Below are 15,318 nucleotides of genomic sequence, written 5' to 3' on the forward strand. Positions count from 1 at the left end.
AAGGCTGGGGGCAATTGGGAGTGAGTGTTAATATGTCTCTTTCAGGAGGGAGGAGAACATTCTGGAAATAGTAGTCCAATTTTCTGACTATGCTAAAACCACCGAGTTGTACATTTAATGGGTACATTTCATAATATGCCAATAGTATTTCAACTAAAGGAGTTTGAAACTTAAATAGAAGGTTGAATTTTGGAGAGTATGGTCAGGACTTTTCCTCAGGTGTCCTGCCTGCGGATCATCAGTATTTCGTGTCTTGCATAGCTTCATAATTTGCATTTTTATAATGTGCTCCACAACTCACAAGCATCAATCTCTAATGTTGGCCATGAATGAGTGCTCCATGTTTATTATTGATGCCAACAGAAACAATAAAGCTCTCCTTCATTTTTCCAAAGCTCCTGGTTTTCCATAAACCTTCTGGAATCTCTGTCCTATAGGACTACAGTACTGCGCCTCTGTCTGAACTATGCCTTTAGCCCTACAGTTTACTATGTAGTCCTGGCTGGCCTGGAACTTGCTATGTAGACAGCACTGGCCTTGAACTTATAAACATCCACCTGCCTCTGCCTCCCAAGTGGTGGGATTAAAGGTGTGTTCCCTCATTCCAGAGTCTGTCTTTTTGGATGCTGCCTGCCCTCCACTCACCTATCCCACCCAGTCCCATAAAGCAATATAGCTCTTCTGACTTCATGTTTCTCCTACTAGACTTACAGCCCCATTTTGTAGTGTGTTTATTTACCTGACTCCTTTTCCAGACTTGGAGCCCCCTGAGGTAGATACAGTGTCTTATTAATTTCCAGTTCCCTGTTGCCTCTGTCTGGCTGGTGGAAGATATAAAATGCATGTTAATTGGATTTAATTGAATTGTGGAGACTCTGAAGAACAGCACAAGCTCTCCACTTCTATGGAATTACTCCCCTTGCTGCTAATTGCAAGAACTGGAATTTCTAGGCCAGAGGGCAGAAATCTTTCCCTGTGTTTGCCATGTTGCTTTCCGAAGTGCCAGCTGAAATGGGTAAGTGTACCATATCGCTGTCACCTGGCCAGCTCATCATTTAAAGACTGCTAATTAAGCAAGTGTCAAATGATGTTTCAAGAGTAATTTAATTTGCATTTTGGTGATTACTGCTAGGGCAGGACATCTTCTTAGGTATCTGTTTCCTGTTTCTGTTACTCCTTGTGAAAGCTTGTTGTTCTTTGATTATTTGTTTTAGTGATTGTAAACATGTTTTTGGTTTGATCCCAAGTGTGGGATGTAAAACAGACTTGTGTGAGGGTGTGCAGTGTTTGACCACTGGATACAGACTTGTGAGAGAACACGTGGTGTTTGTCCACAAGAAGAGGAACTGCCTTTAGCTGGTGCATGGTCTTTGCCAGCTGATAAACATCCTAGTATGAATTCTGAGAAGGTACACACACACACACACACACACACACACACTCGCGCGCGCGCGCACGCGCACACACACACACACACACACACACACACACACACACACACACACACCAGAGGCTTGGCTTTTTGGTCTTTGCGTTGTTTGGCTGTTCATCTCTCCACTTCAAGGTGTTCCTAGAGATAAATGCTCCAGAGGACAGAGAACGCTCTGAGGTTCCCGGTTCCCAGTGTTGCTCCAGGTTCTGGCTGCTGTGGTTGCAGTCACTTTTTCTAAATTACTGCTTTGCTGTTTGATGGAATCCCAATGATGAAGAGTAGAATCACTCCAAGGAACCGAGTCTAAAAATGTCTACTTCTCCTGTCCCTATTAATCTCTTTTCTCTCCTATGTAGGGTTAGTGGGTTGAAAGAGAGGTGTAGGCATTAAAGAACCCCAAATAAAATAGGTTTGTAAAAGTTCAAAGCCTAAAATTTGTCTATTAAAGTGATGAGATAACTAATAAGCTCCTTTTTATTTTTTAAATGTATATTTATTTATTGTGAATATGTGTGTGCTTCAGTAGAATGTTTGCATCACATTCATGCAGGACCCCAAAGAAGTCAGAAGTGGGCACTGAGCCCACTAGAACTGGAGTTCTAGGCAGTTGTGAACACCATTCAGGTACTGGAAACTAAACCTAGGTGCAAAAGCAGTAAGTGATTTTAGTCATCGAGCCATCTTTTATTTCTTGCTATCTTCTATCTATCTATCTATCTATCTATCTATCTATCTATGTCTATTTTTAATCCACTTTACAGACTGATCAAGGTCCCCCTTCTTCCTCTCCTTCCTGTACCACCCTCACACTCCTTCCCCATCCCCTCATCCCCTTATTCTCAGAGAATAAGTCCCCCATGGGTACCAACCCACCCTCGTGCATCAAGTCACAGTAGGACTAAGTGCATCTTCTCCCACTGAAGCCAGACAAGGCAGCCCAGCCAGGTGAAAGGGATCCAAAGGTAGGCAACAGTGTCAGAGATATCCCCCACCCTGGTTGTTAGGGGACCAACATGAAGAACAAGCTGCTCATCTGCTACATATGTGTAGGAGGCCTAGGTCCAGCATGTACATGCTCTTTGGTTGGTGGTTTAGTCTCTGTGAGCCCCCACGGGCTCAGGTTAGTTTAGTCTGTAGGTCTTCTTGTGATGTCTTCTTAACCTTCTCTGAGAGAGTCTACTGCCTGAACAGTCACCCAACACTCCCTATAATGTTGGAGCATCGTCTTCAGCCTTCTGGCACAATATATCTGACAAACATATTTGCGAGACAGGAACTACTGAGGCCTTGCTTACCCTGTCTTGGCAGAGTTTGGCTGTTGACTCTGCCTGCATCTAAATTTGCCCATTTTTAGGCAGAATTCTGTCTGTGGCAGAAATGAGGATATTTTCCCCAGTGGCTGGTTTGCCACATTTGAAGCCAACTCCATAAGGAGGTTCTTTGATGTTCATATTCTTTTTTGAGGCAGGCTGGGTATTGCCAGGAGTTAACTTGTTTCATTGTCAAAGAATTTTTAGAATAATAAAAACCTCTTTAAATGTCATATTCTATAGGTCTCTGAGGTTTTTGAAGACCTTATTTAACTATTTTACCTCATATATCTATAGAATCATATCTATCTATTAGACCTAGAGTGTATATTCTTGTGATAAAATTAGAGAACTGGACACTGACTCTGGATCAGACCTAACAAGATTCATTCCTCTCAGCAAGCTGGATGCTGACATCCTGCACCCTCCATGTTCCAGCCCCAGCACCTCAGTTGCTGTTACCCATCAGAATGGGGCAGCTTCCAGGACAGCATTGTAGAAAGTTTCTGATCCCAATTGGTCCAGCAGTTCAAACTGTCCCACATAGGATTCCTATTAGCCTGAAATTTCACAGCTTTTGAAAAATGGACCTATCTCTGGCTTAAATAACCATTTTCTCCAATTTTTTCGGGGGCCCTTCAAAGGAATTATGTGCCCTAAATCAGCCTGAAGAAACCTTAAGAGAACGATGTCCCATTTCCTCTAAGGGGGGTTGGATAGCTTTCTGTTTACTCTCTTGGTCTATAGACACTTATTTTCATTAGGAGTTGGTTATAAGTATTACCGGTCTTTTACAGAGAGGAAACTAGTTTTGACTCAGGGCCATATTTCTTTTCCTTTATTTTTCTTTTGTAGGTAAGAAGATAGGAGCTAAAAAGAAGGAAAGGAGGATATAGTAATATAGAGGGGGGATAGAAGAAAAGGCAGATTATTGAATCTACTCTTCATTTCAAGGCCCTAATTGTTACTCACAAATAAGGTTATTTTTTAATTCAATGGGAAATTTTCTTCTATAATTTTGTTGAAAATATTTCTGTGCCTTTGACCAGAATTGTTGTTTCTTCTCTTCCTCCTCCTCCTCCTCCCCTCTTCTTCCTCCTCCTCCTCCTATTCCTACTCTTCTTAGATTTGGTCTTTTCATAGTGTCCCATATTTTCTGCATGTTTTGTGCCAGGAGCTTTTTTAGACTTAACATTTTCTTTGACTGATGTATCAATTTCTTTTATCATGTCTTCAATGACTGAGATTCTCTCTTTTATCTCTTGATTCTGTTGATAAAGCTTGCCTCTGAGATTCCTGGTAGAGTTTTTAAATATTTCATTTCCAAATTCCACTGTTTGTATTTTCATAGATTTCTTTGTTTCCTCTTTAAGAACCTCTATTATACTCATAAAGGCTGTTTTAAGGTCTTTTATTTGTGCTTTTTTTTCACCAACATAATATTTTTATTGATTATATGGAAATCCATTTCACAGAATGGATTCTGAACACATTCACTTCCCAGTCTTCCCATCCCGCACCCTTGTGACCTCCCTCAAAGAAGAGGAGGAGGTAGAAGAAGAAGAATCAAGTTCAATTTGTGTTGCCTCCAAACTTATTGGAACATGGTCAAAGTCCCAGTGGCCAGCCCCTTAAAGAAAACTGAGTCCTTCCCTATCCCCACCAGAAGCCATCGAGTGTGAAAAGCTACACTTTGGGGCTGGGTGTGGTGGTGCACTCCTGTAATCCCAGCACTCAGGAGGCAGAGGCAGGTAGATCTCTGTGAGTTGGAGGCTAGCCTGGTTTACAAAGTGAGTCCAGGACAGCCAAGTCTACACAGAGAAACCAGGTCTCAAAAAAAAAAAAAAAGAGAGAGAGAGAGAGAGAGAGAAGAAAGAAAAGTTATAGTTCAGAATTTCTATCGCCATTTTTAGGAGTTCTCTTCAATGGCTTCCTGTCTAGATTGTTCCTTTTTGTGGGGGCAGGTGAGGTGAGGACAGGGGTAAGGAGGTTGTCCCAGAGGCCTTCGATGTTTCTCATTCTCAACTGGGAGTCTGTAGTCATTGATACCATTGCAGAAGAAGCTTCCTTGCTCTTTACAGTCAGCGGCAGCATGGGTCATGGACTTCCACAAGGTTTCCAGCAACAGCATGGACCATGCACATTCACATGACCTCTAGGGGCAGCACAGGCCACACACATCAACATGGCCCCTGGAAACAGCACAGAACAGGAACATCAACATGGCCTTATGCTGGCAGCATAGGTCATGCGCGTTCACATGGTGCTTATGGTTATCAACATGGCTTATGGACATCAACATGGTTTTAGGCAGAATTATTTTATGCTTGGTATACTCAGTGCCTGCTACAGTAGGGTTGCTCAATTTTGTGGAGGCATATTGTCCTGGTTGTTATTGATTATGTTTTTAGATTTAGATGATGATATCTGGTCTTATCTTCGTGGGGTAGGGGTTTTGTTCCTTGATTTCTGTTTCCTGTCTGGTTTTTAGGAGAGTGTGGTCTCTGTGTGTTGCTTGTAGGAAACATTTCTGGGTGATAGGTGTAGACACTATGGGCTCCAGATAACATGTGTTTGGGACCTGAGGCTTAGGAATGGAATAGACTGGGGGTGGTGGAGGTGTATCATACGAGAGGGAGGAAAGCAGGGTGTCCCACCATGATCTGCTTAGTCAGTCCCTGGGAATGGGAGAGTGAGGAAAGGGCATAGGTATGAGATGGGAGGCTTGGACTTGGAGGGTGAGCTGAGGCTTTTCAGTTAGCTTCCCTGGAAAGAGTGGCCTATGGGTTCCTAGGGAGGGCCTGCTGGGGTTGGGGGTAGAATAAAGCAAAGAGTTGGAGGGATCTGTGGGATCAGCAAGCGATGGGGTTGGGGAGGCTGCCACAGGTGTTCTGCTGCAGGGGTGGGGACGAGACTAGGGCGTTGGGCTTGGAGGAACCAAAGGGGAAGATCTGCAGTTAGTCTATGTGCCTCTCTGGAAGGAGTGGCCTGTAGAATCCTACAGAGTGGTGTAGATATGTTCCTGTTGTGCATTTTTCTTATTTTTGGATAATTTTTTATTTTTGTAAGTTTTACATTTATATATGGATTTAACTATCACATTTATTGCTATTCCTCATTTTAAGAAAAAGGTTCCTTCTCAAAGTTTTGCCAAATAATTTACTCACTATTCTGCTTTATTATCATAACAATAAGAAACTAACTTAATCCATCAGGCGTATACTGAGTACTTAGCTATTTTTAAATGTTCTTTTTTCTTTTCTTTTCTTTTTTAATTTATTGATTATTTATACAGTGGTCTACATTACATGTACACCTCAGGCCAGAAGAGGGCATCAGGTTACATCATAGATGGCTGTGAGCCACCATGTGGTTTCTGGGAATTGAACTCAGGACCTCTGGAAGAGCAGTCAGTGCTCTTAACCTCTGAGCCATCTCTCCAGCCCCTATTTTTAAATTTTCTATGAGTAATTCCAACACTCTACCAATATTTCTTGTTTCAGTTATGATTGTGCGACTTCAAGTAACAAAAATCTAAGTAAAATCGGCTTAGAGAAATAGGGTTTTCTTCTTAGTTTATAGAATTCCATATTTGTGTATCTGCTAGATCATTCACATCCCTATGACAAAGAGGCTGGAAACTCAAATTCTCTTGGCCTTTCTCTTGTGCTTCCTACCTCACGGTTGTGAGACAGCTGTTGGGCCTCTGTGTCAAAGCAGGAAGAACAGTCCTTTCTACCAGGAAAATAAACTTTTCTTAGAAACCTACCAGCAGACTTTCTCTTACTAGTCAGAGTGAGTCACATGGCCACATTTAGCTGCCACGGTGGCTGGCAAAGATTTTAGTTCTTTTGGATTCCTCAGTAGGAGACAGAAGAGAAGTGAGATTTAGGAAAGGGCGTTGATTGAGTCAGCTGATGAAAAGTGTTTTAGATCGTTTCCTGTCTGCTTCTATGTCACAAGTTCACTTTGTCAAACATTTCTCTTAAGTTGATTTCTCACTTGTACACATATTGACTGTCTTACTATGTACCTTTGCCCAGAACAGGGTTGTGTAGAGCAGTCTGCCTCAAGTCTGCAGCAGTTCCCCTGCCTCTCCATTGCTGAAATAGGGGCTATCAGTCCCCGTAGAAACATGCCATGTATCTTAAATTATTTTATTTATGTACTTATATTTCATTTTACAAATATGCCTTCTGTATTGAGTCTTCTATAGTGGAAGTTTTGGTTTCCTTAATAGCTCAGTTCTGTTATGTAAATATTTTTGTTTTAATCCCAAGTATGGGATATGGGACTGTCTTAGTTTATCCACAGCTGAGAATTGCCTCATGTAGCTGGGAGAGGGGAGTGATCTTTGCCAGCTGGAGATAGTTTAATTCTGAGGACTCAGAGAGGTTATAGATATGAGAGTCCAGAGAGAGAAGGCAAGGGCTTCAAGGAGGTAGACGGAGGAAGAAGAAGGCTGCTTGTTCATCCTGCTGAGATTCTTAGTTTTTCAAAGAACCCAATGACCCTAACCAGCTGGAACTAAATGTAAAGAGGTGTACATGTCCCCTGTCCCTTCTAATTTTCTTTCTCTCCTACCATGGGTTGGGGGGTTGGAAAGGAAGTAGAGTCTTAAGGAAACCTAAATTAAAATAAAATAGATTTTAAAACTAGCACTTATAGTCTTCTCTTCATTTTGATTTATTAATTTTTGATACAGCCAGTACATTCATTGTTTTATAGATTTTATTGTTTTATTGTTCACTGTATTCCTTGTCTCATTATCCATATTATTGCATACATACTTCAGAATTGTGGAATTAAAAATACTGGGTTTCAGATGAGAACAATATTAAATCTTTAATTTTGGGGGGATTTTGGTCTAGACTTTGTTTATAGAACAGGCTGGCCTTGAACTCACAGAAATCTGCCTACCTCTGCCTCCTGAGTGCTGGGATTAAAGATGTGTGCCACCCACACCTGGCACTAAATCTATAAATTTAATTGTGTTCAGTTCTATTGGTTAGTACAGACATTTTCATGTTTTTAGTCCCTTGATTGTATACCTATTTCTCCATTTATCAGAATAATTTTTAAGTGTTCTAACAGTTTTGAAGTTTGTTTTTTTAAAAGCCATGCTATATAGTTCCTAGTCATTCTAAGTTAGAAACTTTGAGGGGCTACTGAAAGTCAGATCTCTTTCCTCATTGTATTATCTAACTATAGTTAAGGTTAGGTAAGTAAATGTTACCTTGTATTTTACTGTTATCTTGAAAATCAAGTTGACTCCTTCAAGTGAAGTACCTGCCTGTCCACCCCAGAACAAAGCCACTGATCATCTCTTGCCTTCTGTGTCTGTTAGGTTGGCTAGGGTAACAGACAACTGGAGCTGCACTTTTCCTCCTAATAAAGGTCAGTGTACTGAGACTGACCCAGCTGTTCTATCAGGCCATAGACCCCCTGTTTCCCTTAGGAATCAGGGCTATCCTCCTGTGATGGGGCAGTCCTCAAGGTGATCAGATGGCCCATAAGAAGAAAGTGGGTCTTTTCCTTAACCCAGTGCTTATCAACCTGTGGGTCATGACCTTTTTGGGGGTTAAACAGCTGTTTCACAGGGGTCTCATATCAGATATCCTGCACATCAGATATTTACATTACAATTCATAACAGAAGCAAAATAAGTTATGAAGTTGCAATAAAAATGACTTGATGGTTGGGAGTCACTACAGCAGGAGGAGCTGTATTGAAGGGTCGTGTAGCATTAGGAAGGTTGAGAACCACTGCCCTAACCCCTGTCACCTTCCCCATTCACTCAGCATGTTTTTCAATCTCATTGGATTAGTTTATGTCCTTGCTCACCCTAATGCAGTAATGCTGGCTATCTCACTTAGACTTGAGCTGGGACACTAGAATAATCTCTCCCATAATGTAGAGGCTTCATGTAGAAGGTATGAATATCCCTCCCTTTCACTTCTTCCATCAAATTAGGACAGTTAACAACAGCTGAATAAAGGATGTTGAGGAGGCAACTGTGACACACACCGTTTTTTAGATGCCTACCCTATTGCCAGACATTCAGGTCAGAAGTCCTTTCTTTATATTTTTCAAACACAGGGAATCAAACTACAACAGAACTGTTGTTTACACGTAGTGCCAATGAAAGATGCGTTATTTATAATCCCCTAGTCATCTTCTGAAACTGGATATATTGCAAATGAAAGAACCTTTTAAATGTCTGAGATATAAGGCTAAGTCATCTGCATAAAAGGAAGAACCAGAAAGTAGTCTGAAGGGAAGATCTTTGGCTAGAAGCCTTCCTCTAGACAAAAAAGCAGCGGGTCCAGCAGGGTGGAGTCAGGAGGTAAAGGACTGTGGTGGTAGGGAAAACAAAAATGTTTGTGGGAGAAAATGAATTCCATGGTTGCAAACTGTAAACTCTACCATTTGCCCTTTTCCCCATGTTCAAGTGAATGACTTTTTTCTTACTGTCTGAGTAGGACACGCATTTATTTATTTAGTTTTGCTAAGGATAGAACATACAGTCATGTACATGCTAGCCAGGAATATTACCATTGAGATAGATCCCCAGCCCTTGGTACATGGTCTGACTCTGTAGCCCAGGTTGACCCCAAATGAGAAATTCCTGATTACAGGTACAAATTACCATGTCTGGTAAGGGTAAATGTTTTTTAACATGGGCAAGGTTGGAGATTGGCTTTGGAACATTATGGCTTTTGGGTCTTTCTTTCTTTCACAGTAGAACCTGCCTGTTTATTACCTGCCCATCTCTCTCTCTCTCTCTCTCTCTCTCTCTCTCTCTCTCTCTCTCTCTCTCTCTCTCTCTCTCTGTGTGTGTGTGTGTGTGTGTGTGTGTGCATGTGTGTGCGTGCGTGTGTGTATGTGTGTATGTGTGTGTATGTATATATATGTATATGTATAGATAAATATGAGAAGGATTAAAGGGGACTCTCAGGTAAAAATCCAAATACAATTTTATGAACAACCTGCAGGGTCAGTCCAAGTGTGGATGTGAAATTCCAACCCAGAGAGTAGACCTGGGAAGAAGGCAGTAGGTATGCGGCCCTCAGGATCTTCCTTTTAACCTGAGGTACTGCCCAGGATCAAGTCCCATCTATGCCCCACTGGGGTTCTGGTGGCTTGACCTAGAATGCCCTGGAGTGCCCAACTCTCTTGTCTCTCCAGGACCAGCCGCATCCTAGGCATAGGTTGGGGGGCAGCCAGACAACTTCTGGGACCTCTAGGGACCTCCTGGCTTTGTGGGGGTTCAGAGCCCATCAGAAGAGAGATGGTAGGATCGTCTGTGTAGTCATCACCCTCAGAGAAGTAGGAACTCTCCCTCAGCTCAAAGAGCACAGGCAGTTCACTGCTTCCTGTGTCCACAGCATCAGGACCCTACAGAAACAGAGGCTGAGAAGAATAGTGTACCAGCTGCTTCCGTGAGTTGGGGGGGGGGTCACTGTTTTCTGCCGCAATGGGCCTCAGGGCAGGGGGAGAATCTTGGGGAGATAGGAGATCCTGAATGCTGTCCAGGTCAGGCAGGCTCATGTCAGGCATGGTCACTGAGGGGCTGAACAGGGCCAGAAGAGCGTTGGTGTCCACGCTGAATGGCTTGTCAGCATGGTCTGTAGTTTGTCCAGGTTGGAGTTCATGTCATCCAAGTGGTCACTTAGCTGGTTCTTGTCTAGGCAGGTTATGCTGAGGCACTTCTCAGGGGTGGAGAGGTGTTAGGGTACAGGGGCATGTTTGAGGGTTCTGGTTTGTATCCACAGGGACTGTGTTTGAGGCAGCAGGGGTAGGCTCACTCTCTGGAAGGATGGAGTCAATGAAAGCAGTTGCGGACAAAGGGTTATCCATGGAAGATGGGCACCCAGGGCTGGCCAGTACCCCAGGGCTGCGAGGTGAACTGGGGGGGCGGTGTTCTTCCTTGACATGGATCAGGGTGCTGCTGGACAGGGGCCTCTTGTCTATGCTCCTGCCTGGGGAGGCCAAAGGGCTGGAGGGGACCAGCTCAGTGATATCAGAGATTATGGGTCCAGAACTGGGGACAGAATCAGAGGTGTAAAGGCTAGAGCTTCTGCAGGCTGGAGATGGAGCTGAGTGTGGTCCAGGGAGCATACTTGGGCACAGTGTGTTGAGCTCTTGTCATTCAACATCAGAGGGATCTTTCTCTTCAGCCCCAGGATTGGGTGCGACTGCACCAGTAAGATCAGGAACTGAATGAGCTAGTTGACAGCCTTTTGCTGCTGGGCATGCTTCTGCTGCGGCTGTCCACCTCCATTCACAGGGCCTTGATATCAGACATCACGGCCAGAAGCTTGGAGTCCATACATTCCCGTTTCTCCTTTATCCGCTGAACATTTGTCAACAGCCTGGTGACATTGTCCTGGCATATTTTCTATGTTCTCACTCTTCAGGGTGGACACGCTGGTCACTTTCCTCCTGATGTTCTCAAGGAGCTGTTCCTGGCCACGTAGGAAACATGGATGTTGGGACTCGGTGTTATCCCTCTCAGGCTTGGCCAGGCCACCCCGCTCAATGTGGACTACTTTTCGGAAGCCATACATGCTGAGCTGCCGCACGAAGCTGGCCATGTTGTTGTGCTTGAAGTACTCGGGCAGAACGTCCTTGGCAAACTGGCCCTGGTCAAACGCATGGAAGCTGTTCCCACTCTGGCTCCAGCAGATGAGTGCGTCAGTGTCCGGGTTGCTCATGTGGGTCCACAGCTTGGTTAAGAAGGCTCGGATGTTGCTGGGCCCCGCTGCACCTGGGCCCATGCCAGACCCATCTTGGACAAAGCAAGAAGAGGCTGGGGTGGTGTTCTAGAAGAGCGACTGAAGGCTGAGCTAGTGTCGTCTCTGCCCCTGCTGTCTGGGCTGCTCTGCTGCCTGCTGCACACATAAAGCAAGGTCTAGCATGGCCAGCTTTTGCGTTTCATCTGTCTGTGTTTCTCTTTACATTGTAAATCCCATGACGATGTAGACCAGGTTTGTCTTGTTTTACTCTTTGCCTAATTAAGCTTCTAGTACATAAGGCTTTGTAAGTACTTGGCAAATGAATCGATGGGTGACTTTAATAAAATTGAAGAAATATTTGTCTCATCCCAAGTCCTGCTAATGTCTTATCTGTGGAATGGGAGGAGTGACAGTCACCTCATAAACTAAGTCATGAGATTTAAGTCTGATATAACAAATGGAAAATACAGCTCTGTCATTGGCTATCCCCACGCTCATCCAACTAACTCTACAGACACTGACAATAACAACTTTTTCCTTCATTGAGACCCTTGGCTGAACACTTCACAGGTGCGACCTCCTTCAATCCTTCCAATCATCTTATAATTACCCAGATGCCAGTTATTCCTCCAGGAAATTCCACATACTCAGCATCTGACAGCATTTCTCCTCACAAAAAGGTACCGAAATCTGGCTGAGGGATGGCAGAAATCCATTGCTGTCTGTTTTTTTACTACTTTGTTTTCTAGAGAGGTACAACTCAGCTGCTCAAACAAGATTTGATACACTGTAAGTGACTGGTAATTTATTAAGAGCTATCCTAGAGTGAAACGCGATAGATCTACTGTTGTAGCCATGAACACCACATGACCTTAGAGACAAGCAATGATTGAGCCTGTGGTCACTAGTGAGGGGGAAGTTGGTGGTGGGTATATGAGCACCAGGAGTCAGTGGGCTTTATCTCTGGCAGTGTTTATTCCTGGACAGATGAAATTACAGAGGACTAAATTCAGAATCCTGGATGAGATTCCAAGATTGACTGGTTGTTTGGAGAAGGCAGAAAAGGACCTTATTACTGTTCAGATAGGTTGTCAGGACATATTTACCACTCTAGGGTGCTGGTTTTCTTATTTTTAAAATACAAATAATATATCTGATTCTCTCAAATATTTGTGTTTGTGGACTTAATAAATCAATGGTCAGAATTTCTCTATAGAAAATGCAATAGAGATATAAATGATTTCAATAACTAAATATATACAAGCTTCATGTAGATATTGATGAGCTGAAGGAAAAACAGCACTGGTTTATTTATTTATTTATTTTGGTTTTTTGAGACAGGGTTTCTCTGTATAGCCTGGGCTGTCCTGGACTCGCTTTGTAGACCTGCTGGCCTCGAACTCAGCGATCCACCTGCCTCTGCCTCTGTGCTGGGATTAAAGGCATGTGCCACTACGCCCAGCCACACTGTTTTATTTATATTAATTTATGCACCACATATCTGCATTGCGTATTGAGATCTCTGTACTAATACCCTTACAATTCTACATACTCATATGACACAAATGAGCATGTGTCTACATCTTTAGATGCAGACCCCCACTCTTGTTCTTAACTCCATGGATTTTGTTCCCCCAGAAAACATAAGGAAGAATTTGACATTTCTGTCACGTTATCATGACATTATTGCATTCTTTAAAAGCCCAAAGGACTTTTAAAAGCTTACAAGAAAGAAAAAAAAAAAAGGGACAAGCAAGAAAAGCCAACTTTAAGTATTCCAAACCCTTGAATGAGTCCATTGTGCAGACATGTTTGGCCCATGAGCCATGGCAGGTTTCAGCAGATGGGGTGGTGATTGCTCTGAAGTTTTGGTGGATCCCCTGACATGGAACAGACAGGTGCCTAATCACAAGCTTGACTGTAACCAGCTGGAAAGGACTCAGAACGGGGACAACAACCATGGTCCCACTTGATCCAGGCACTGACTTGGTGAGAGACCTTGAGATCACGGAGATCAGCTATCTGCCAGCTGAAGAGAATAGAGTTTTCTTGGCTTGTGATTACTTTCAGTCGTTTCTGGAAAATAATGCTTATTGTTGGAACACCACTAAGCAACAGCCTGTAATGAGACCTAAAAGTGAAGTGAGACTCACAAGAGCTCTGGTGAAAGCTAATGCCACCATCATTGAGGGCTTAAAATGTGAACCTCACACATTTAATCCTCATTTGCACTTGTCAGTCATTTAACGCTCAGTCTCTGGAACATTTTTTTGTGATGGCTATCACGTGTTTCAAACAGACAGTGACAACAAGCTGTGGAACATCCACACACCCACCCCCTGGCCCTTGCTTACAGAGAGGCCAAACTCCCTCAGGAGTCACTGGGAAAATCCAGGGAGATATGGCTCCTGGGAGTGCTTAGGGCTTTTTTGTGTCCTTGAGGCATCTGGATGCTTAGCAAGGTCCAAAGCATACTACAGATAAATTCTTTGTCTCCATTGGGCTGGACTTTTGAGCAGCATTAGATACGGTTAAGTGAAGCCGGTTTATCATTGGGCTTCCATAGCCAAACTCACTAGGTTCTTATCTCTCTAGCTGTGAGGTTAGAGCTGTGTAGTACCTTCTGGATCCTTCTCATCTTCCAGCTCCATAGAAAAGACCCATGGTCAGGCACATCTTCTCCCACATGTCACTTGAGAGCCCTCTGCTTCTCTCAGAGGCTCTGTTCTCAGAGTTTATCTCTAACAGTTAATCTTTCTCTTGCAATGGGCATAGAATTTTTGTCTCTTTTTTTTTCTCATGCTGCACTCCACGTTAACAATAATTTTAGGAAACAAAATCAATATTATGTTACAAGGGCATATTTTAGTGTTAGAGTAATTTATTCAAGATTAATAATAATAGAAACACTTGCCACAATCAAAGGAAAAGAAAAAACACCCATTTTCTCCCTCTCCCTGGATTTTTACTGATTTGACCTGTCTGCGATCTCACTTTAGGAGCATACAAAATCCCTGAGCCCATGTGCTGGTGTGCTGTCCGAGCTGTGCTCTGGTCTCCTGGAGCCTCTGAGCTGTGTGCTGCTCTCCTGGAGCCTCTGAGCTGTGTGCTGGTGTGCTGTCCTCTGTGCTCTGCTCTCCTGGAGCCTTAGATTAGGCCCATCTCCACATTCTTTGGTCTTAGGCTCTCCATGTTCTGGTTACCTGCTTAACTATCCTCTTTACTTTATATGCTTAATTCTATTAAAGTTGAGTTTGTTGAAAGAAAAAACTCTTGATAATTAGCTACCGAAGAAATATATGTTCATTTTATAAGTAGAAAAAAGAGGAAAAATAAAACTCACCCAAAGTTCTTTCACACACATCTTCCAAAGATGATAACTGTGAGTCTCTTGGTTTAGCTTATCTGTGTTAGAACCTGTCTTGTCCCAACTCTGGTCTTGTAAGATGCATTTTGCTTGGATTAATCTTGCCAGGAAAAAGAACGGAAACACAATGCAATGTGTCTGGCTGCTGCATCAGAAAAACTTGAAGAGTCTAAACTGCGTCACTGCACTGAAGTAGTTGTAATTAACTATGCTACTGTGTACGTATCACCAGGAATATTCTAAACTGCAAGCCAGCTTGGATGCATGGGAGTTCAGCAGTAATTTGGAAGTTAAAACCATACTCATAGCATTTCTGCACTTGAAATTATTCTATTAGCACAAAAATTATAAACACAAACCTGATGTTATTGTATCAGCTACCGTAGCCAAAAGTTGGGAATCCTCTATGCCACAGAGTATATGGATTCAATGACCTAGAAGTGGAGAGGTAAATTGTGACTATACATCTAA

General features: G+C 43.0%; 1 protein-coding gene and 1 pseudogene across 2 annotated transcripts in view; one reads left to right on the forward strand and one right to left on the reverse strand.

Annotated features, from left to right (window-relative positions):
• Positions 1-15,318, forward strand: part of LOC311607271 (uncharacterized protein) — a gene marked incomplete at its 5' end in the record, with an annotated part of 210,828 nt that overhangs the window by 44,843 nt on the left and 150,667 nt on the right. The gene's annotated exons all lie outside the window — the stretch shown is intronic.
• LOC311607272 (heat shock factor protein 1-like) lies at positions 9,826-14,902 on the reverse strand (annotated as a pseudogene). Its single transcript has one exon. The product of its transcript is annotated as a heat shock factor protein 1-like (transcript).

The sequence above is a fragment of the Acomys minous genome (assembly GCF_964271855.1).
Source record: "Acomys minous genome assembly, chromosome: 10".
Taxonomy (NCBI): Eukaryota; Metazoa; Chordata; class Mammalia; order Rodentia; family Muridae; genus Acomys; species Acomys minous.